At 37.1% G+C, this 20,736-nt stretch overlaps 1 pseudogene; it reads right to left on the bottom strand.

Annotated features, from left to right (window-relative positions):
- Positions 1 to 707: 707 nt before the first annotated feature.
- LOC135318483 (THO complex subunit 6 homolog) lies at positions 708 to 19,689 on the bottom strand (annotated as a pseudogene).
- Between the last annotated feature and the right edge of the window lie 1,047 nt (positions 19,690 to 20,736).

Genomic DNA, 20,736 nt, shown 5'->3' with positions numbered 1-20,736 from the left:
AAAGGAGAACCTGCTGGTAGGCGGGCAGACAGTTTCATCCTAATGCAGTTATGAATATTAGGACTTTTTCTTTTGCATCCAGTTGTATCTTCTATTCCTTTCCCTTTGGAAAGGATGTCTTTCTCTCTTCTACACAAATGCCTTCAATTACTTAGTATGGAAGTAATCCTAGACAACTTACTTTCCTGAGCATCAGATTCCTCATCTGAAAAAAGGAACCAGTAGTATTATTTCCTAGGATTTATGCAGGAGTTAAAGCAGACAAATTACTTAAAGTGTCTCCAGCACACAGAAAGCACTGTTTTATCAATGGTGCAGGCAGTATAGTATCGTTACTGTTGTGCTGTTATTTTACCTCCCTAACATCTCTGTTTGCCCAGCTATACATTCTTTGCCCCTTTATTTGTTCTTAATAGACTTCGGTCTATTTTACCTTAAATTATAGAGCTGAACACAGTACCACCCATGGTCCTAACAATGTAAAATACCATAGGACTGTTTCACTTATTGGTCTGGACATTTTACTTTTCTTTCAACATAAATGTTACCCATTCTTAGTGTCTTTATCACACCATTGGATCATACTATCCCAAATAATTCCCTAGGTTCTTTTCTTCCTTTCTTTGAAAAGCCCAAAATTTTATTTGTATAAAAAAAGAAGAAAAAACGCTCCAAACCCGAGATGGAGGTGGGGGTGTCGATGGAGGTCAGAAGGACAGGGAGAAAGCTCGGTAGCCTACGTTGGTGAAGACATCCACCCTGCAGCTGTTGCCTGCGGCTGTCAGGGCCTTGCACTCGGGCTGATGCTTGCTGGCTGAGGCTGAGTCTTATCAGCCCTGGGGAGGAGCCAGGCACCTGGGCCTTGAGCTCCTCACTTAGCTGCCACTGGTTGACGCAGTGACCCTGCCGCTGATAGAATCAGGTCCTGGTAGAAGGTGACGTGCTTCTGTGGTGCCCGCATAGGGAAGATGGTGGTGGGTGTGGAGGATCGGAGGTGCCAGAGGGTGAGCGCTGGGCCACCTACACCGACCATCCAGTCTGAGTCAGTTGCCAAACATCTGATCCAGCTCCCACTGTGGGGCCTCGAGCACTCCTCGTGCTTGTAGACCTCGGTAGTCTGGACCTCCTTGGCTTGGTGGAGGTCCCCAAGCTGCACAGCCCCATCCTCGTCACCTGACAGCACCTCGGGGCTCCGCTCCCGCAGTGCCAGGCAGTGGATGTAGTCGGTGTGGATGTAGTCGCCTGAAGGTCCCCATCTCAAGGTCCATCGAATGCAGCTGACAGTCTCCCCCAGCCAGGAAGAGGGATTTCTCCTTGGGGAGGAGAAGCAAAGCACTGACCTCAGGTACTTCCAGGCTGGTCCTGTGTGGGTGCTGACATAAGGAGCAACAGCTCCTTACAGCGCTTCTTGAGGATCCCTGCCCAAAGCCAGGCTTTCGCCTCCCCATCCCCAGCACCGAGCAGATGTTGATCAGTGCAGACCATGCTGTAGACAGGCCTATCATGGGCTTGGAAGGTCACCACGGGCTTCTTACTTTCCTCTCTGGCTTGGAGCTCAAAGCAGCAGACAAGCTAAAGACGGCTATGTGCCCGTAATTGTTGCCAGCTGCCAGGAACATAGTGAGACTCTCTGGGAGAAAATGGTCCTGTGCAGCCCGGGCAGAGCCGTAAATGCTTCGGCCTGAGCCGGAGGCCCCGCGTGCGGCACAGCTCCCTCCACCTCCAGAACTAAAATTTCCAGAGCGCCCCGCGCTCCAGGCAGCCCCACCAGTCCTCCAGCGCCGAAGGGCGTCTCCCCTTAGCGGCGCCCCGCCTCCCAGCTCTGCCGCCGCGCACCCCGCGCCCCAGGAGCTGAGGAGCCCGCCAAGAGGAACCCAACACTAGGGGGCGCCCACCGCGGCCGCGCTGCCCCGGACCCCCACCGCCACCCCCACCCCACTGGGCGGAGCCGCCTTCCAGCCGCCTGCCGTCCGTCTTCCGTGCCTGCGCTCCGGGGGGGTCTTCATGTGAACAATTTTACACCTGTCTTTTCTCATATATCCTTTTGGTTTCATTTTAAGCTAAAAGTAAGAATTTTAATTTATCTACATTAAATTGTATTTTTCTGAGTGGGCTTTTTGTTTTAGCCTATTTAGAACTTCAAGAATCTTTAACCTGTTATCCAACAAATTATATTTTAATCATAACTTTAGGTCATCTGAACATTTGACAAGTCCCTTTTCTAAATCTTCAGTCACACCATGATTGTTGACTAGGATGTAGATGAGAATTAACAGTTCAACATTGTATTTATAATCTATCAGAGGAAATGAAGCCCTAACATAAGGCACCAGTGGTGGGGCTCCAGGGCAAGGGGTTGAATTTGGGTATGATTCCTCCATTATAACTTTTAACAACCAGTATTCAGGTAAATTCCTAAATCCTTTGATTTGCCTTGATTTTAGAAATTACTTTCTTAAATGTTTTCTCATTCTTACCTACACAAAATGTATGCAACACATCAGGCCTGGCAGGTTTAGGGTTGTAGCTGAGAGAAGCAATAGATGACACTAACATTTAGTAACATCAAACCCTACATTTAGAAGGAAAACCAAAGAGATTATTATTTTCAGGCATAGAATCCAGCTTGTCAGTCTCCATGGAGCTGGTTGACAGACTCCTAGAGGCATATCACTTTAAAAAAGGAATTAATAAACTTAAAAAAAGGAATTAACATTCTCTAGTGACAGTGGACACTTTTGAGATTCAAAGGGTTGTCTATTAATAATTTCACCAAGTCATTAGGCATAAACAAGACTATAAGGGAAATCCTCATTTTCCTGACTCATATTTTATGCTCAGTAAAATGGATATTTAAGTAACTGAATTGCACTTTAGAATTGAGTGGAGATTTAGAAGTCACTTTGTTCACCTTTTCTCTGCATACAAAAAACATGTGACTCAGTCCATCCTCTCACAGTCCATGTTACAACACCCCTGAATTAATGATTTTTCAGTCTGCTCGAATGAATGCTTTCAGTGCTAAGCATGGTGGCACTATCTGGAGGGGTAGTGAAAAGGCTCCCAGAGGGTTTAGCAGCTTTACGTACTACAGTTCTCCTAGATAGAAGTCCTTCTTGGAACTTGTTCTTGGTAATTCACCTCCTAGCAATTTGTAAGTTAAATTGGTGTCCACTTGGTAGTGTCCCAGCTATTTGAAGACAGTTATCATATGGGCAGAGTTAGATGAGTGATATGATGGCATGAATACCACAATGTACCTTTCCCCAAAATTGCGTTTAAAATGCTACCAGTTTGAGAGGCATTTGTGTTTAGGATCAGGTCCCCCTAGAGGTGTAATACGGTTATCTGAATTGTTTTTCCTGGCATATGACTGCTACTGGCAAACTCAGTGGATGCTATATTGCATTTATTTGGAAATGGAGATGCATAGTGAGTGGACAAAGAGTGTAGACACCTCAGTCAATGTGTATTGAAGTGAAGTGTTTAGTCACTTGCTTATCTTTTGGTGAAATTCTCTTTATACTCTTAAAATATTTCATGTTGAAATGTTTAACCGTGCCGCACTTCCTTCAACAACTTGTCTTAATTCTTTAATATGAGATCAAATATTAACTTTTCTGGGAAACTTGCTTGAACTCTACAGTGTTTTGCGTCCTCTTTTATTTACTGTTCTAGCTCCCCATGCACTGTGTCGTCACCTTCTTTTTTGTTTCTTTTATTGGGGGTAATTAAGTTCATTTATTTATTTACTAATGGATGTACTGAGGATTGAACACAGGACCTTGTGTACGCTAAGCAGTCACTCTACCACCGAGCCATACCCTCCCCACTGTGTCTTCTCATCCTCATTATCACACTTATCACACTTTTCACACTGTTTGTTTTCCTATCTGACTCTCCTGATAATACTAGCATTTACTGAGTGCTTACTATGTTCCAAGTTCTGCCCACAAGATTTAACTGATTAACTCAGTTGATCCTCAGAACAAACTTATAAGAGTACAACTATTATCATTCCCGTTTCAAAGGAGAGGAAACTAGAGCACTACTAGTTAAGGAAATTGTCCCAAAATCATAAAGTCCTAGAGTGTCTGATCTAAGATGTTGGGCTCCTAACTATTACCCTATGCTGCTTCTCTGGAGCTGCTCTTAGAAGGCAGGAGCAGGCTTTGATCTTTGTGTTATCAATATCTAGTACCCTGCCTAGAATGTGGTAGGGACTTGATAAATAGTGTTGAATAAATGAATGGATACATGTTTTCTACTTATTTTAAGTACTTTGAGTGATAGAAAACAAAAATCATCAAGATTTTAAGAGTGTAAAGGACTTTAAAAACTTATTCAAGCTCTTGTTTTGTATCTGGAAAGATTATGATGCATAGAGCTAAGTTCTATGCATAAGATCACTTTCATAGTTTAGCTAACATATTTTTAACTTTCTACCACATGCCAGAAACTGTCTCAAATGCCTTACATATACTATCCTGTCTGATCCTCATCTGAGTGGATATTCTTATTATCTCCATTTAGAGATGAGGAAACTGAGGCATAAAGAGATTGTCCAGTGTCTCATAGTTAACTGGCAGAGCAAGGAAAAGAATCCAGGCTGGCTGGCTTCAGGATTCATGCTCTTACCCATCACACTGAATTGGCTCTCACATACCTAATCATTGCCAGACCTAGCCCCAAATGAATGCTAATTCCCAGAGTTTTTCCATGTCTTATCCACATATTTCAAGAAATACACTTATTTTAACTTAATGTCAATATTTACATTGTCTAAATTTTATAATGCACTTAATATGTTTTATTTTATTTGCACTTTTAAGTCTCTTGGTCTTTAGAACATATTTTACAGATCTACAAATGTGATTGAGAGAAGTGCTTATATAGTTTTTAAAGCAATCCTTTAATTTATCCCAGAAAACTTTCAATTTTTTAAAAAGGTCATCTATGAGTACCCTAAAATTGTCAGCAGCTGTACATAGAAGTTGAAATATATGTATGTGTATATCTGTTTGCATGCATGTGTGTGTGTGTGTGTACACAGATACGTATTTGAATTTTAAAATGCAGGGAAGATTGGGACCCATCTTAGGAGACTTCTAAATATAGCTTAATTTTAATGTTTATTTTTCAGCACTCAGAATATGACTTTCTTCTTCTATATTGGAGTTTTATTTTGGGAGGAGGATTAATTGGTTAGTTGGTTGTGTTATGCTTGCAGTTAGTTTACAGATTATAAAAAATAAGTTTCTTTAAAAGTTTTTTTCATTTTACTGGGGTTGTATTAAACGTATATTTGAACTGCAGCAATAAATCCTTGTTGTGTGTCCTGGCTTTGATTCATAAGTCTTGTAACTACTACATGAAACTGCAAACCCAAGAGTCACATTTTATTCCTTTATCTGTGGAACCTCAGGTGTGATAGTCTGATGACACCTGTGAGTTGGGCCATGTGAGTCAGAAGCTTCAGCTAGAAAGATCTTATGCATTTAACCCCTCAATTTCTAAAGTCCCCTTTTCTATCTGCTCTCAAGACTCCATCTGTGAATATATATTTTTATACTGACACTATGACCCAGTATGTTTTTGTGTGGCTGAACCAAATTATGTAGTAAAAGTGGGCTCTTCCAAAGGAGGCTTAAGTCGTGTTCACATTACATAGAGTTAATCTGTGCTGTTTGAGAGATGGTAATTGAGAAGTCATAATAGAATCAATTTCAGTTTTGACTTTCAGTTTTTGACCTTTCTTTCTTCACATTGTTATTGCCAAGGTCGTTGTCATTGTCATTACACTCTAAAAGCATGTACTTATTTTTCAATTAAACAATAAAGTGCTGATAGTTTATTTAACCCCCAAGAAACTGGAATTAAATATAATCTGCACTATGTACTTGTGAAGGATTGGAGTTCAAAGCAAATTTCTCATATGGTCATTACACAGTTAATGAATAAAACTTTGACCACATTAGCGTTCTTGACAAGCAATTTGTTTATTAAACTGGCACTTCTTATACTTGTTTGCTATGTTCTTCAATAGAAAAATGAATATTAATACATCTATTGGACTATTTTGAAAATAGGATGGTATCTAGAACATAAAGCACCATATATCACCAATGTACATTTATGTATGTATGTATTCATGCATTTATTTATGAAAATAGAACCATCAACCAGCAAAATATAAGTAGCACCCAGAATTTATTGACTGCTTACAGCATAATTTAGCAACAACATTTATCCCATTTCAATGCAGGTTAAAAGTGATTGAATTTTGAAGAGTAGGCTTGGTAACATTAAACTCATTAACAGTGGGGTTGTTCAAAGATTTTTTTTAATGTATTATATTGACTCTGAGACACCAGTGATTGTAAGCAGCATCATTATTTTAGGGAAAATAATAGTGAATACTGACAATTCAACTATGGCACTATAATTTCTTATCACTTTGATTGTAAGATGTACCCTGACTGGGAGAAGTTAAAATATGATAGCACTGCATCTCAGGCTGACCCACAGCAATAATTCAGAGATGAAGAAACAGTTCCTTTGTGTAAGTATCTACTGTGAATACTGACAAGCGGCCTGTGGCCTAGGGTTATGATATTATGGTGCCTTTCTCTAAAATTTAATTCAGGTTTGTCCTAGTGTAATTACTCATGAGTTTCTCAGAATTTCCCACTGAAATGCTCTTGAATAGAGAGAGGGAAAATGAAACCCCAAGAGTTTGTAGGTATAGTCTGAAATGATCTAGCCCTACACAAAATTTATAAATATTAATAAGATAGTAAGAAATGTGCTAAAATATAAATTTTTAATAGATAATAGTGTTTTTATTTAAACATTTAAAAATAAAATTAATTTTCAAATAGATGTTCCATATGTTTCCTGAGGCTTTGTATGCCCTAGGCTTAATTCAGTATGCCTCTGAAATTCAAGTACCCTTGGAGACTCGGGCAGCCAGAGACAAAATATAGAATTAACAACAGACCTCCATGATCTTTGATTAACCCAGAAAACTGACAAAAGGACAAAAATAAATTACTTAGTCTCATTAAAGAGTATTAACAAATTTTCTATGCTGGACTCGATCCAGGCAGTGCCTTCCTGTGAAGAGTTAAATCTATTAGGATTTAACTGAAAATTATATCTAAATGAGAGAAAACTGGAATTGCCTTGCTTGATCATAAAAATCTCCTATAATTGAATTGCACATTAGTTTTCCTCCCTAGTCCTGTGCGCATCAATCAGGAAGCAAGCTGACTAGCAAAGAATGCCTTCTACATATCTTTTATGTGTGTGTTGCAGAAATATTTTGTAGAAAGCCTTTCTTCTCTAGCAAGGATTTAAATTAATACTAGGTAAAACCAGTGGCATAGTTACATCAAGATCTACAGTTGTTCATTTCTCCATAAGTGCCCACTCATGCATACACATGTTTATATTATAATTCACTGGTTCAGTCTATTTTATGAGATATTATCCTATTTCATCTTTAGTTTTATTCACAACAACCAAACAGGCAGGAAGTAGCCTTTTATTTTTTAATGCGTCCAGAGACATATCTGTTCTTATATCTCCTGCTTGGACTTTCCCACCTCTGATCCCACCTGCAACGTGATCCCCACTCCTCAACCATCCCCCCAGAAAAGAAAGATCTGGGAACCTCTGCTTGCTGTAGAGTACGCTTCTGAATCACTGTACTGCACACCAGAAACTAACACAACTTTGTAAGTCAACTACTTCAATAAAAAACTAAAATAAGCCCTTTACACTCCACCACAATCTGGAATTGTTGAACAGTTCTACTCAGAGGATCACTGGAGTGTTTCACCAAAGTCATACTGTGAGAGGCTCAGATGTGTCCTTGTCCCCTGAATGGATGCATAACACGGAGACGTGAATGTTCAGAGCAAAGCAGTGAAATTATGGTGATGCTTTCTGCATGTTTCATAGGGCAGGGCAGATCCGCCGAAAGTCACTTGGAGTCCATGAAATTTATGACAGAAGTTTTTAGCACTTAGTGATCAAACAGTCCTTTGTTCTCGTTTCCTTTATTTATTTCTAAAGCAAAGGGCAGAAAACTGAAAATGAATTTTAGAGTAAGTTTGCACTTTCATTTCTCTGTACTGTGTATTTGATGTATCTTTGGGTCTTGCCTTTTTGTTTTTTTTCTACAATGGCATTCTGGAAAGCATGTTTTAGAAGGTGTTAGACAATATACCAGAACTAACTTATTTTATGCAAACTGGGTTGATTGAACAACCAAGTAGCCTAAAGCTTGTATTGGTTAATGAGAAGTCAAAATGATCGTCTTTGAATTATGAACACTGGAGCTGTTGTAAACATTGGTAGTAGGGCACAGTGGGTCTGTGGGTTTTCTTATTCAGGCCCAGTTCCCACAGACTATGGGTTGAATTCTAATCAACTTTTCATTTTGTTGTACTGTCTGAAAATGTTTTACTTTAATTAAAATGTTTCATACTGTATTTCCCTGTAGTGCTGGGCACATGGACAGATTTGTTCTTTGTGAAATGAAGCCAAAAATTACTTCATGGAAAAATTTTTAAAAAGAGTTCAAAAAACCAGGATGCAGAAGTGTATATACCCAGAGCACTTAGAATAAATACTAATAATAAATGTTTAGACTAAATGCTCTGAGCATTCAAAAAAATAGAAACTTAGTCAACAGAGGGCTAATTATCTTGGAGTTATGAACACTAGCTTGAAGTTTGACTATATTGGGTTTGAACTTGCTAACTATGATTTTCTGCTATTTACTTAACCTTTTTGGGCCTTAATTTTATCACATGTCATATGTAAAGGTAGGATAGTAGAATTATTTGATAGGGTTATTGGGAGGATTAAATGAGACAAATAAGCAAATAAAATGATATAAAAGAAAATAACATGCAAATAAAAAGCAAATAGCATGATATTTGATCTCCTGGACCCATGTTCAATGTGTTCAATGTTTATTTAATGAGAGGGCAGAGAAACTGAAATTTTCTTAAAAAAAAATGCACCTTCTTTTATCATATTTATAATAAGAGATATATTGCTGCACCAAACGTATTATAACATTTTGATGCATTTGAATTTTTCTTTTAATACTTTCTCACTCCTTAAAGACAGTGATTTTCCCTCACCGGAATAAATATGACCTACTAGATAAAGTTGCAAATTCTTGTTCAAAAGGCTTTAAAATTATTTTTGTTTTATTTTAGAAAATATTTTATTATTTGTGACACTTTTCCTTTTTAATTAGAAGTATTTCCAAGGAACTCAGACTTTCTTTTGACATGGACAATCCTAAGAACTTTTGATGAGTGTAAGTGTATTAAAATCACAGAGCAAATTTACAAGTCAGATTTTCCATTAGCAGCTTTTCTGCAATACGTTGAAACAGACAAATGGCAGTTACTGGAATTGCAAAGTTAAATAAACTCATTGTTTATTCTTGTATACATCCTCAATGTTAGAATTTCACCATAAAATACTCAAGTCTCAAGGACTAGTTAGCAGACCACTGTAGTTAATGTTGAACATCAGTCACATCTTGTTTATCAGCACATAATGGAATTTTAGCTATACATGGGAAAGAACTGTTCTAATCCCAACTTGGCCTTCACTTGCAGAAATTTGAAAGTAATATTAGGTGCAACAGAAATCAGACATTCTTCTATTTTATTTTTGGTTTCACATTCAGTGTGAACATAACTTTCTGTAAAAAATAGCTTTTATAGATAAAGAAGGAGCTGAAATAGATTTACTTACTAAGTCACTTCCATCTGTAGTAATTGTCCTAAAAAATTCCTGAGGGAATTTTGTGTGTGTGTGTGTGTGTGTAATTTCCTAAATCATAAACTTCTTGGGAGGCTTAGTGGCTTAGTGAATGACTTAAACTTCAGACAATGATGTACATTACTTTCTTCTGGTAAAGAGCCTTATCCACATATTAACAGTTTCGGTTGACTAAGACTGTGAAACATAAACAACTCTGCTGGCTGGTCTGAGGTTTATCGGTAGGTATGGCAGTTATACTTTGCAGCTTACTTCTTGGAAGAGAGATTGGGGTTGGTAAAAATCTATTTATTATTTTAAATTTTGTTTACTGTTGCTTACTTGGGGTGATTAGGCTCAAATTTCATCTTAGCAACCAGGAAGAAGTCTCATGTGGAAATCTGCGCTAACTGATAAACATATTACAGTGTATTCCAGTGATGCTTAATTCCCCTTACAAATGGCAGCTTAGTTAGTTGGATGACTGAGTCACCCATTACCATAACTTTGTTGACTTTTACTATTATAGCATAATTGTTATTATGGTCATTATCATTATTTCCAAATAAGGGTAAGAAACATAAGCGTGTGACAGTTCTTCTGCCAACTTTATTTTAGATTTTTGAAAGCACCTTACTCAGGGATTTCAGACTTGTGAATACAACTCTATGCAATAACACATATGTAATATTGTAAAATAATCTAATAACTGTGTAATCTAATATAGAATATGTGTGATAAATATTGACTGGACTTTTTTATTACCTGTGACACTAGTAAAGTTATGACACCAACCACATAATTGGATTCATAAAAATAAAATATTATATGGTACAAATCTATTATATTGAGGAAAAATTATAATTTGGGGCATACCTCCCATTGGCTACAAAGTGAAGTCATTTTCATCACAAAAAATATTGCTTTATTAAATGCTGTCATGGTCAAAGTTCTGAGAAATTAAGATGTTCATAATAAGTATAATTCAGAGATTTACTGTTTATTGTTTACATTTGGATCTTTTTAAAAATTAAATGTATAGAATATATACTTTGAGATTTATATTTTGGAAAAATTCCATGAAAATAGTAGGTCACATTCAACATTTTGATTTCCAGGTCTTGAGAAAAATTATATAAGCAAGTTTGTTGTACACTTCAGCTTCTCCTCTGCTCAGTGTTTTGTACAGTGATTTATCTTGTTTGTAGAAAACTCAAACATTTGGGAAGGTTTTGGGAAAGATACTGGAACTAGATAGATAAAAGTTCAAGTTCAAAGATTTAAGTAAATTAGTACTTTAAATCAATATATGGCTTTTAGGCATCCATAAAGGATTTAAAAGAGAAATCAATACACTTGTGACCTCCTCTACATCTCAACTTTTAGAACAGGATTTTTGACTTGAGATGCTTTTTATTCAGTCCTTGAAGTCAGAATACCATTGAGCATGGAGTTTCTTTTTAAAGAGAAATATGCATGTGGAACGTTGTTGCTACATAGAAGATTGTGCAAACATCTCAGTTTTTCTCAAGACATCTAAGTTCACAGAAAATTGTTTGTGACTTCAGCTGCTACTAATCTTTCTGTTTTAATATTGATCAAATAATGTTTGGTTGACTTAATTATAACAGCACAAAAACATTTTTGAACCTAAATTTTTTACTTTTGTTCATTTGAAATAAAGGCACAGTGAACCCCATTTTTAATGCAATTATGCTGCTCTCCCATCAGCTGGTAAGCTGATGCATACACAGGTCTCAGGGTACATTCCACATGGTAGGTGGAAAACCAGTGAAGAGTAGCTTTCTGACTTCTTGTTCTTATAAAAACATGCTCTTTATGGCTTCATTCCAATCCCAAAGTCATGTACATTGTGTCTTTCTAAGGCTGTTCCTATGCTTGAAAATGTTGACAAAAGAAGCCAATGAGGAAGAGGGTTCTCCAACCAGATTCTTTCCTCAAGAGGAAAGCCTTGATTCTGGGTTTAGTCAGGCTCCTCTGCCTCTCTTATTGGAGATATTTTATTCCAAGTTTAGCCACAGGTAAGGAATATTTAACACCAATCACAGCAAAATTGGAAACTTTACCCTCAATAACTCATGAGGACAGGGCAGGATTTACCATAAATGTCTATTTTCTTATTAATAAATTCTCCTTTTGAAATGTTGTGCACTATTCAAAAGATAAGTTGGTTCACCAAGGTACATGATGCAAAGGTTTTTTTGTTTTGTTTTGTTTTGTTTTTTAATTGAAGTACAGTCAATTACAATGTGTCAGTTTCTGGTGCATGGCACAATGTCCCAGTCATGCAGATATATACATACATTCATTTTCATATTTTTTTAATTAAAGGTTATTACAAGATATTGAACATAGTTCCCTGTCCTATACAGAAGAAACTTTTTTGAAATCTATTTTTATATATAGTGGCTAACATTTATAAATATCAAACTCCCAAATTTATCACTTCCCACCCCACTTTCCTGGTAACCATAAGATTGTTAGATTGTTTACTATGTCTGTGAATCTGTTTCTGTTTTGTAGATGAGTTCATAGTGGCCTTTTTTTTTTTTTTTTTAAGATTCCACATATGAGTGATATCATATGGTATATTTTTTCTCTTTCTGGATTACTTCACTTAGAATGACACTCTCCAGGGCCATCCATGTTACTGCAAATGGCATTATTTTATTTCTTTTTTATGGATGAGTAGTATTCCATTGTTAAATATATCATATCTTCTTTATCCAGTCATCTGCTGATGGACACTTAGGTTGCTTCCATGTCTTGGCTATTGTATGTAGTGCTGCTGTGAACATTAGGAAACATGTATCTTTTTGAATTGGAATTCCCTCCAGATATATACCCAGCAGTGGGATTGCTGGATCATATGGTAAGTCTATTTTTAGTTGTTTGAGGAATCTCCATACTATTTTCCATAATAGCTGCACCAAACTACATTCCCATCGGCAGTGTAGGAGGGCTCCCTTTTCTCCACAAATAAGTTCTTGGTGTGGTCTGATTTGAGGTGGTGATGACTTTGATGCTGAAATTGCTGGTGGTATTTGAATAGCTCCCAGGAGCTGACCAGTTTAATGGTGGGACCTGGCCTCAAGGTTTCCCTTGTCTTTATGTTGATGATCTCTACACTTTCTGGTGTCTGAAGCTCATTCTCTTTCTGTTCTCTGGGAAAAACTCATGGGAACAATACCCCACAAATTCTTGCATTTCATGACAGGTTGTCTGAGGTTATGCTTAAAGATCAGCTTGGCCTGGATATAAAACTTGTGGATTCTATTTTATTTTCCTCAGCATTTAAAATGTGTTACTTCACTGACTTCTAGCAGATTTTCTAACTTATAGTATTATTTTATAGTTTCTACATTGCTTATTTTCTTTAAGCTGATTTTGATATAGTAAATTACAGTTTTTATTTCCTTTGTAAGCATGACTTACTGGCTGGCTTTCATTTTTTGTAGGGGCATTAAATTATTTTGTGTAATTTATAAATGAATATTTGGAGTCTATACAATGCTTTTATCTTGCTCATTTTTAAAATAAAATGAGTACATGAATGTACTTTCAGAAGAAAGTGTTGGGTCATGATTTCTTTCCTAGCTCATGGCTCTAAAGTTTCCTTTTCACAAAATGGTGAAAATATGTAGCTTTTTATTTCCTGTGAGTTTCTCATTGTTTTATTTTGCTTACAGAGAGGCCAAGTATCTTTTTACAGGCTTTCCTCTTCTGTATTTCCTTAATATACATTGAAATTTATAGTATTTATTATTGTCTAGTTATGTTATAAACATGAGTAAAATGTGGATTTATTTGTTCTTTGTATTGATCTTTAAGTGTTTTTTCAACTATGTATAAAATCCACACATTTCTTCATAAATGTGCTTCACCAAAATTTATATTATCACCAGAAAGGATGATCTTAGCTTTTAAACTAAATTTATAACAACATTCATAATAATTTTACACATTTAAACTAAAACGTAATGAACTTCTAACATCTGTAGTGTTATTCCATGAATTTGTTGAAAAAAAATCCAATGAATTTTGGAAGTAACCTGTATTTTACTTGAAGCATTTAATAACACATATACAAACAGGGACATTAAGCTGTGAAGTTATTTGAATATTAGATCCAACCTGTTAACAGCACTTGCTTAACTTTTCAATTAAGCATAAGAAAACTTGAATTTGAAGATGAGTGAACTTAATTTAAAAGAATAGTAATTTGATCTAAATGAAAAGTCATGCTTCCCAGGGAAGGATGAAAATATACTTCCTGTGGCTTCTTTTTAAAATAAACTGCGGTCTTCAACATGGTCTTAAGATAACTTCAATTTGGTTCTTTGGCAAATTTGTGTATTTTAGTTTTCACATAGTCATGATATTCTTAGACCTCTGTAGTGACTAACAAGCCATAAGCATTTTGTGGAAATTTTATGTCCATCAACATTTTGGGGTCCATAAATTCTATATTTAATATTTTATTAAGTATAAGCATTCATATTTTTAGCTCATTGTCATCAAAAGGGTTTATCTGCAAAAAATAAAAGTTATTACATCTGTCACACAATTATTTAAATAAAAGCATTCCAACTAATATCTACAGAGTCCACAATAAAACCTACCTCTGTATCTTACAAACACATCCCATGATTCCCCACAATATCCAAGGACCACATCAACTATCAGCTTTGCACATCTTTCAGGCCAAGACATGATCCACCAACCGGTGGTCTGGCAGTCTGATGTATCTTGTAAGGCAAAGCCTAAGGCATGGCGAAGCTGGCTGGTGTATGAAGTGGCTTGCATCCAGCATCAAATGCTTCTCTTAACCACCTCTGGAGGCTGGAAAGAACCTTTAGTTACTCCTCTCAAATCACACATATCAGTAAATACCCTGCACATTTTCCTGGGAAAATTGTATCTGGGAAGAGTTGGGCAAAGCTACTTTAACTCAGTTCCTTACACATGTGTCTCACACAACATTGGACAGACCATGGGAGACTCTCGAAGTACAAGAGATGTCACAACCCTACTTAATTTGATGCAACTATTGGAAATTATCAAACAATGAAATAAGCAAGCAAACGATACTCCTAAGCCAGACAAATCACCAGGACAGCAGGTGTTCACTGGGACATTGATTCCTGAATGAACTGGCACGTGTGGTCATCACATCACATACCCAGTTCCTCTGTATGCATGTGGCCCTGTTTCTGGGCTTCCCACTTCCTTTTGGGCTATCACCTAAGCTCATCACCTGGACAAAACCTGTCACTATGCCTTTTCATCCAGGAGCTCAGCTGTCCTGGGCTTCTGTCCTGATTCCTCTTGGGACTCTGGATTACAGAAATTCATATCTTAGTTTTGAGGCCTGGTGAATTTTGGGTTTTCTCTTTTTATATTTTATCAATCACTACTATGTTTTGGGGACACAGGGCCTATGTCAAAGTACATTTATTTGCCATCTTGAGTAGAACTCTCAAAGATTATTTTTCAGTGAAAATTCTATAATGTCATATACAGAAAGCATCTATTTCCTATGTTAATATAATGTCATTAAGTAGAACTTCTTACCAAATTCTCATCTTTAATTATCTCTAGAGGTTCTAACATCATTAAAAATGAAATGTAATTTAAACAAAATTACTGATTTGAAAGAATTACACTAAAATGGAAATTTGAATTTGATATTTTCCATGAGTACATTTATGGAAAAGTTATTTAGAATAGCAATAATTCAGGTTGTAGTAAAGTTAAATTGTGAATTTTCTTACCAGCATATAATTGAAAACTTAATTTCTCCTCTTACTTCATATCAAGCATTTATTTCTTCTATGTTCATATTAAGCATATTAAATATGAAAATATTATGTGAGCTAATGAACCCAGAGTTACATGAACAAGGTAATAATTGGAAATCTAATTGTTAACAAATTGTATTTTACTTTGGCTATATTTTTTGAAGAATTTTGTTGTGGAAAATTTCAGAACAGAGTGATTATGAGTTTGAATAATTTATGCTATACAAAGAACATATTAGATAGTTTAAAAGAATAAAATCCACATTCACACTTTTCTCCTATTAATATCAAACTTGCAAATAATCATTCACTATGTGAATTTTTGAAGATATTATATTTCTGATATATCTTGGAGCTATTAAAGCAAGCTATAGGTTTTGAAGGATTTGAAAGTATATCATTGGGTCACAGGATATCAGTTCAGTCTTATTTCATATAGTACAATAAAAAATAAAAATTATTATGATTCAATAATAGAATTTGGATATACTAAGAAGGCATTCTCAGTGAGGAACCTGTGTGAGAAATGTCATGAATTGAAAATGGTCTGGTTAATGGCAGTAATTTTATTTTGAAAATAGTATTCTGGGTATGATGGTCAGTAGGAAGATAGGAAACAGAGATAAGAGATAATTATGAATGACCTTGAATGTCAGACAAAGGGCTTTGACCTTTGTTCTGTGGACTAATGGAAGGAATAGAGATTTTTAGTTAAGGGGCTATAATGATCAGATTTGTGCTTCAAGGAGACAAATATGCTGGAAAAGCAAGTTGAAAGACCATGTAGAAAGCCACTATTCTAAAAGAAGTAATGAGTGTGGTGTTTGTGGAAATGAAGAAAAGGGAACAGATAGAAAAATATGGTGGAGTTAAAATGAGAAAGTGAATGAGAGGCTTCCTAAACGGAATGTTTAAAAAAAAAAACAAAAAGATTGATTTTTGAACCTGGGTGATGGAAAAGTGATTGTGTTAACCAAAAAAAATTCAGCAGTACATACAAATAAGGGTAATTAGAGTATGAAAATGATGTGTTCAGTGTTGAACATGTTTAATTTGTGGTATTGGCAGGACATGCAGGTGGTTGCCATTTGGAAATATGGCTGCATATTTGCTTCTTCAGATGAACACTTGCAGAAGCAACCGAAGGCTTCCCTTGAAATGCAGAAGAAAATCACATTAGCATCACTGCTGGGAAACCTAATCAAGATGTAATTTACAAAATATATATTTTGCAATGTCTTTGCATTATTCTCTCAATTCTAATACCAGAGACTCACTATAGATTCAACAAGAATATGGACAAGCTTGGTGGTCTCATTAGGACTGAGCATATGCACCACCATAGCCTGGTTTCATTGCCAGGCCTGGGGACTGTTTACATCCTGGACCAATCACAATGGGATATGGGAGATCCCCACGGATGAGGATGAAAGGATCAGTGGATCAAGGGATCAGGAAGCACGTTTTTGATTGTTTGATGCTTTGGAAGTCATTTGTGTTCCCTTTTTTGGTATAGTGTTGGAAGAGAATCTGATTAGAATAGAAGAAAGTTTGAAAAATGTTACATTGCTTAAATACAGCTAAGGTACCCTTGGCTGGGGAGATTGAAGCACGGAAGACATTTATGATTATCTCCAGACTCATGAAACTATAATTCTAAAAAATTTCCTTATTACATAACTATTTGAAACCTAGAGAAACCAATGGTGCGTGCTATACATTCCTTAGTAAGATATGAAACTGCAATTATCATTATTAGAATTAAGCATTTCCTCAAAATAATTGTCGATGTCATTCATGTCTATTCATATAGGGTAATTGTTTAGTTGCCAATGACAACTGGAAAAAATGCCAATTTATTTTTAAGATTATGTGATTTAGATACATTTCTGTCTGATTGCAGGAGGATGTCAGAATAGACTGTAGTTAGTCCTTTGAATTCTTTGGGTCTCTGTTCCATCCTGCTTTTTCTAGTCATTAGAATTAATTTTTAATGCTTGAGTGTGGCATCAATAGAGCTGATTGTAAGCCTCATGCTCTGAAAAGCAGTTTTAAGTCAAGAGAAGGGAATGACAGTAATTCATAAGGCCTCATGCTTTACCAAGTACTTTCTAGTATTATGAGAGTGTTACAGGTTGAATCATGTCCCCCTACAAAAGGATCTGTTGAAGTCTGAACCCCCAGGACCTCAGAATGTGACCTTATTTGGAAATAGGTTTGTTGCAGACATAATCAGTTAAAATGAAGATACACTGGAGTAGGAAGGGCTTCTAATCCAATATGACTGGTGTCCTTACAAGGAGAAGGCCTTGTGAAGACAGAGACACCCAAGGAGACGGCACGTGATGATGAAGATGGAGATGGAAGGTATGCAGCTGCAAGCAAAGGAATGCCAATGATCACCGGCAAAACACCAGCAGCTAGTACGAGGTGGGGAAAGACTCCTCTACAGGTTTCAGAGAGAGCGTGGCCCTGCTGACACCTTGATCTTGGACTTCTAGCCTCTGGAACTGCAAGATGATACATTCGTGTTTTTTTAAGCGAACTGGTTGGTGGTGCTTTGTTCTGGAAGCCCCAGGAAACTAATACAGAGAGTAAAATACATTGTAGGGTACACCACACCCTTGTTTTTAGTACCTTAATTGTCTCTATTTCATCTTCATGGAAGTGACAGCTGCTTATGGGTGGCCACAAACTTGTTTGTTCAGAATTCCCCATATATGAGGAAACTGACTCAAATACCGAGTTAGAATTCTAATAATGCCCCTTGAAATTTATTTCTAGATATTTGTCAGCTCCACCTTCTATTTGTTTTTAAAAGGTGCAACTACCATTAAGAACTACATACCAAGTTATGATTTCTATGAATCATTCAATGCCATTGGAGACTTAGCCCAAGGAGGTGGCACATCAAATTTACTTTTGGTTTAAGCAGCTCATTGGTAGTTTTGGAAAGGAATGGCTACATGAAGTTTTCTGGAATAATGAGAATCCATCATATATTATGAAAAATGACATATTTATAACTCTGCATACTCATTATTATGTAAAGTCTTTTGACATGAAAAATCTGATCATTAATTATTCTTTTGCTTGAATTTTGGGATATATTAATTAATTTTTATTTCCTTGAGCTTTTCAAGTTCAAGTAATCTTTTTTTTTTTGAAATTTTTAGGGGGTGAGATATTCTTATTGACCATCACACTATACATTGAACATTTCCCTTGCATTTAATTTTATAAAAGTATATATATATAAACCTTAGTTTCACATATTTCTTATTGGAGATAGACGAAGTAAAGACTCACCAATAATCAACAACTAGTTAGTAAGCAATAAATATAGTTTATCCTTTTAACAACTTTTAACACCTGTTAGAACTGTTTTATGCAAGAGATTTCTATTTCCCTGTAACTGTTTTCCTATTCAGTGGCAGCTTTAGAAGAAAAGTAACAATTTCAAGATTTTCTGTAAGTAAACTGGAAATTTCTTACATCCTTATTCCACTGAAAATGTCCTCTTGCTTACAATTATTTCAAACAGATATTTAATGCTATTACAGAGATGATAAAAAGCTAATTACTTCAATTCCTCTATCTTTTGTGGATGACAGCTTTTAAAGAATTTGGAGACTCCTAAAGTTGTAGAAACTATGACACTGTGTACTGTTAAGACTGGTGACCACTCCTCTGTAAGACAGAAAATGTTGAATAATGGTTCCTTTACACATTGTGTGTGTGTGTGTGTGTGTGTGTGTGTCTGTGTGTGTCTGTGTGTGTGTGTGTGTTATGAATAGCTACACTGGGAGGGAAAAGGACATAGACAGCCAATGAGTCAACGTCCCTGTGCCCTCGGAGGCTAGGATGCTACTTCTTTGAAAAAGTCTCCTACCTGATTCTGTCACAGAACACCCGAGACTTATTGTTCCCCTACTGAACTGACCCAAGTAGTGCCCCTTTTGACTAGCCTCAGACCCCCAGGACTCAAGTGTAGAAGATGAATTCCTTCAGAACCAGGCTCACCTGGCCTTGGAGGTCCCTTTTCTAGTCCATTTGTTTTACCATCTGCTGTCATTCCCACGCCCCTGATATGTTAGTTCAGGATATAGAGAGGATTTAATGAAGAAAGTCCCTGGAACTTCTCGAGGCCTTGAGCTCCAGAGACATCAACTGTGACTGGAACCCAGACTCCCTGACCAAATTAGCCTTCAAACAACTCATAGACCCAGCAAGAGAGCAGTCTCTCTGGGAACTCTGGTATTTTGAGGAGTGAAGAAAGAAAAGATATAAAGGCTAACTTCCCTAACATCTAAAAAGAATGGGAGGCTCTAATTCGAAACCCACCACTCTAGGTTGCATGATTAAGAATTTCAAAAAGGGGTTCTCAGGAGACTATGGAATTCGAATGACCCCTGGCAGGCTCCGCACTTTGTGTGAGCTTGAATGGCCGGCCTTTGGAGTTGGGTGGCCCTCAGGAAAAACTCTGGACCTAGCAACAGTGCGAGCCATCTATCAAATAATCACTGGAACCCCAGGCCACCCAGATCAATTCCCTTACATTGACTCCTGGCTGAATATCGCCAAGAATCTACCCCCATGGATTCGGTTCTGCTTAAATGGACCTGGACAAGGCAAGATATTAGCAGCTCAGCCGGTCCAGGCTAAAAAGGACAGACAGAAAAAAGCCTATTTTCCAGGGAGACCCAGAAGACAGATATGTCTACCCTCTCCGAATGCCCCCTGGGCACCAACACCTCCCCAGCCTGAGGACCCAGAGGCAGAGCCCAGCCCCCAGCCTGAACTGGTAGGAAGGAGACTCCGCTCAGCACAAGCCGGGAAGCCAGCACCACCGGCCCTCCAAATGCCGCTGCGGGAGACACAAGGGCCGCAGCAAGTTGGGGAAGACTGGACTGTTCAGCCCGGGCACCCCGTACTCTGCTACCAACCCTTTAGCACTTCAGACCTTCTCAATTGGCGCCATCATACTCCTTCCTACTCCAAAAAGCCACAGGCTATGAGTGACCTCGTTGAGTCTATCTTCCATTCTCACCGGCCCACCTGGGAAGATGTCCGCCAGCTGCTTCTGACTCTTTTCAATACAGAGGAGAGGAGACACATTCTC

Source organism: Camelus dromedarius, chromosome 15 (assembly GCF_036321535.1).
Source record: "Camelus dromedarius isolate mCamDro1 chromosome 15, mCamDro1.pat, whole genome shotgun sequence".
In the NCBI taxonomy this organism is placed as follows: domain Eukaryota; kingdom Metazoa; phylum Chordata; class Mammalia; order Artiodactyla; family Camelidae; genus Camelus; species Camelus dromedarius.
The sequence above is the reverse complement of the archived record's forward strand: the minus strand, read 5'-3'. Positions and strand labels throughout refer to the sequence as shown.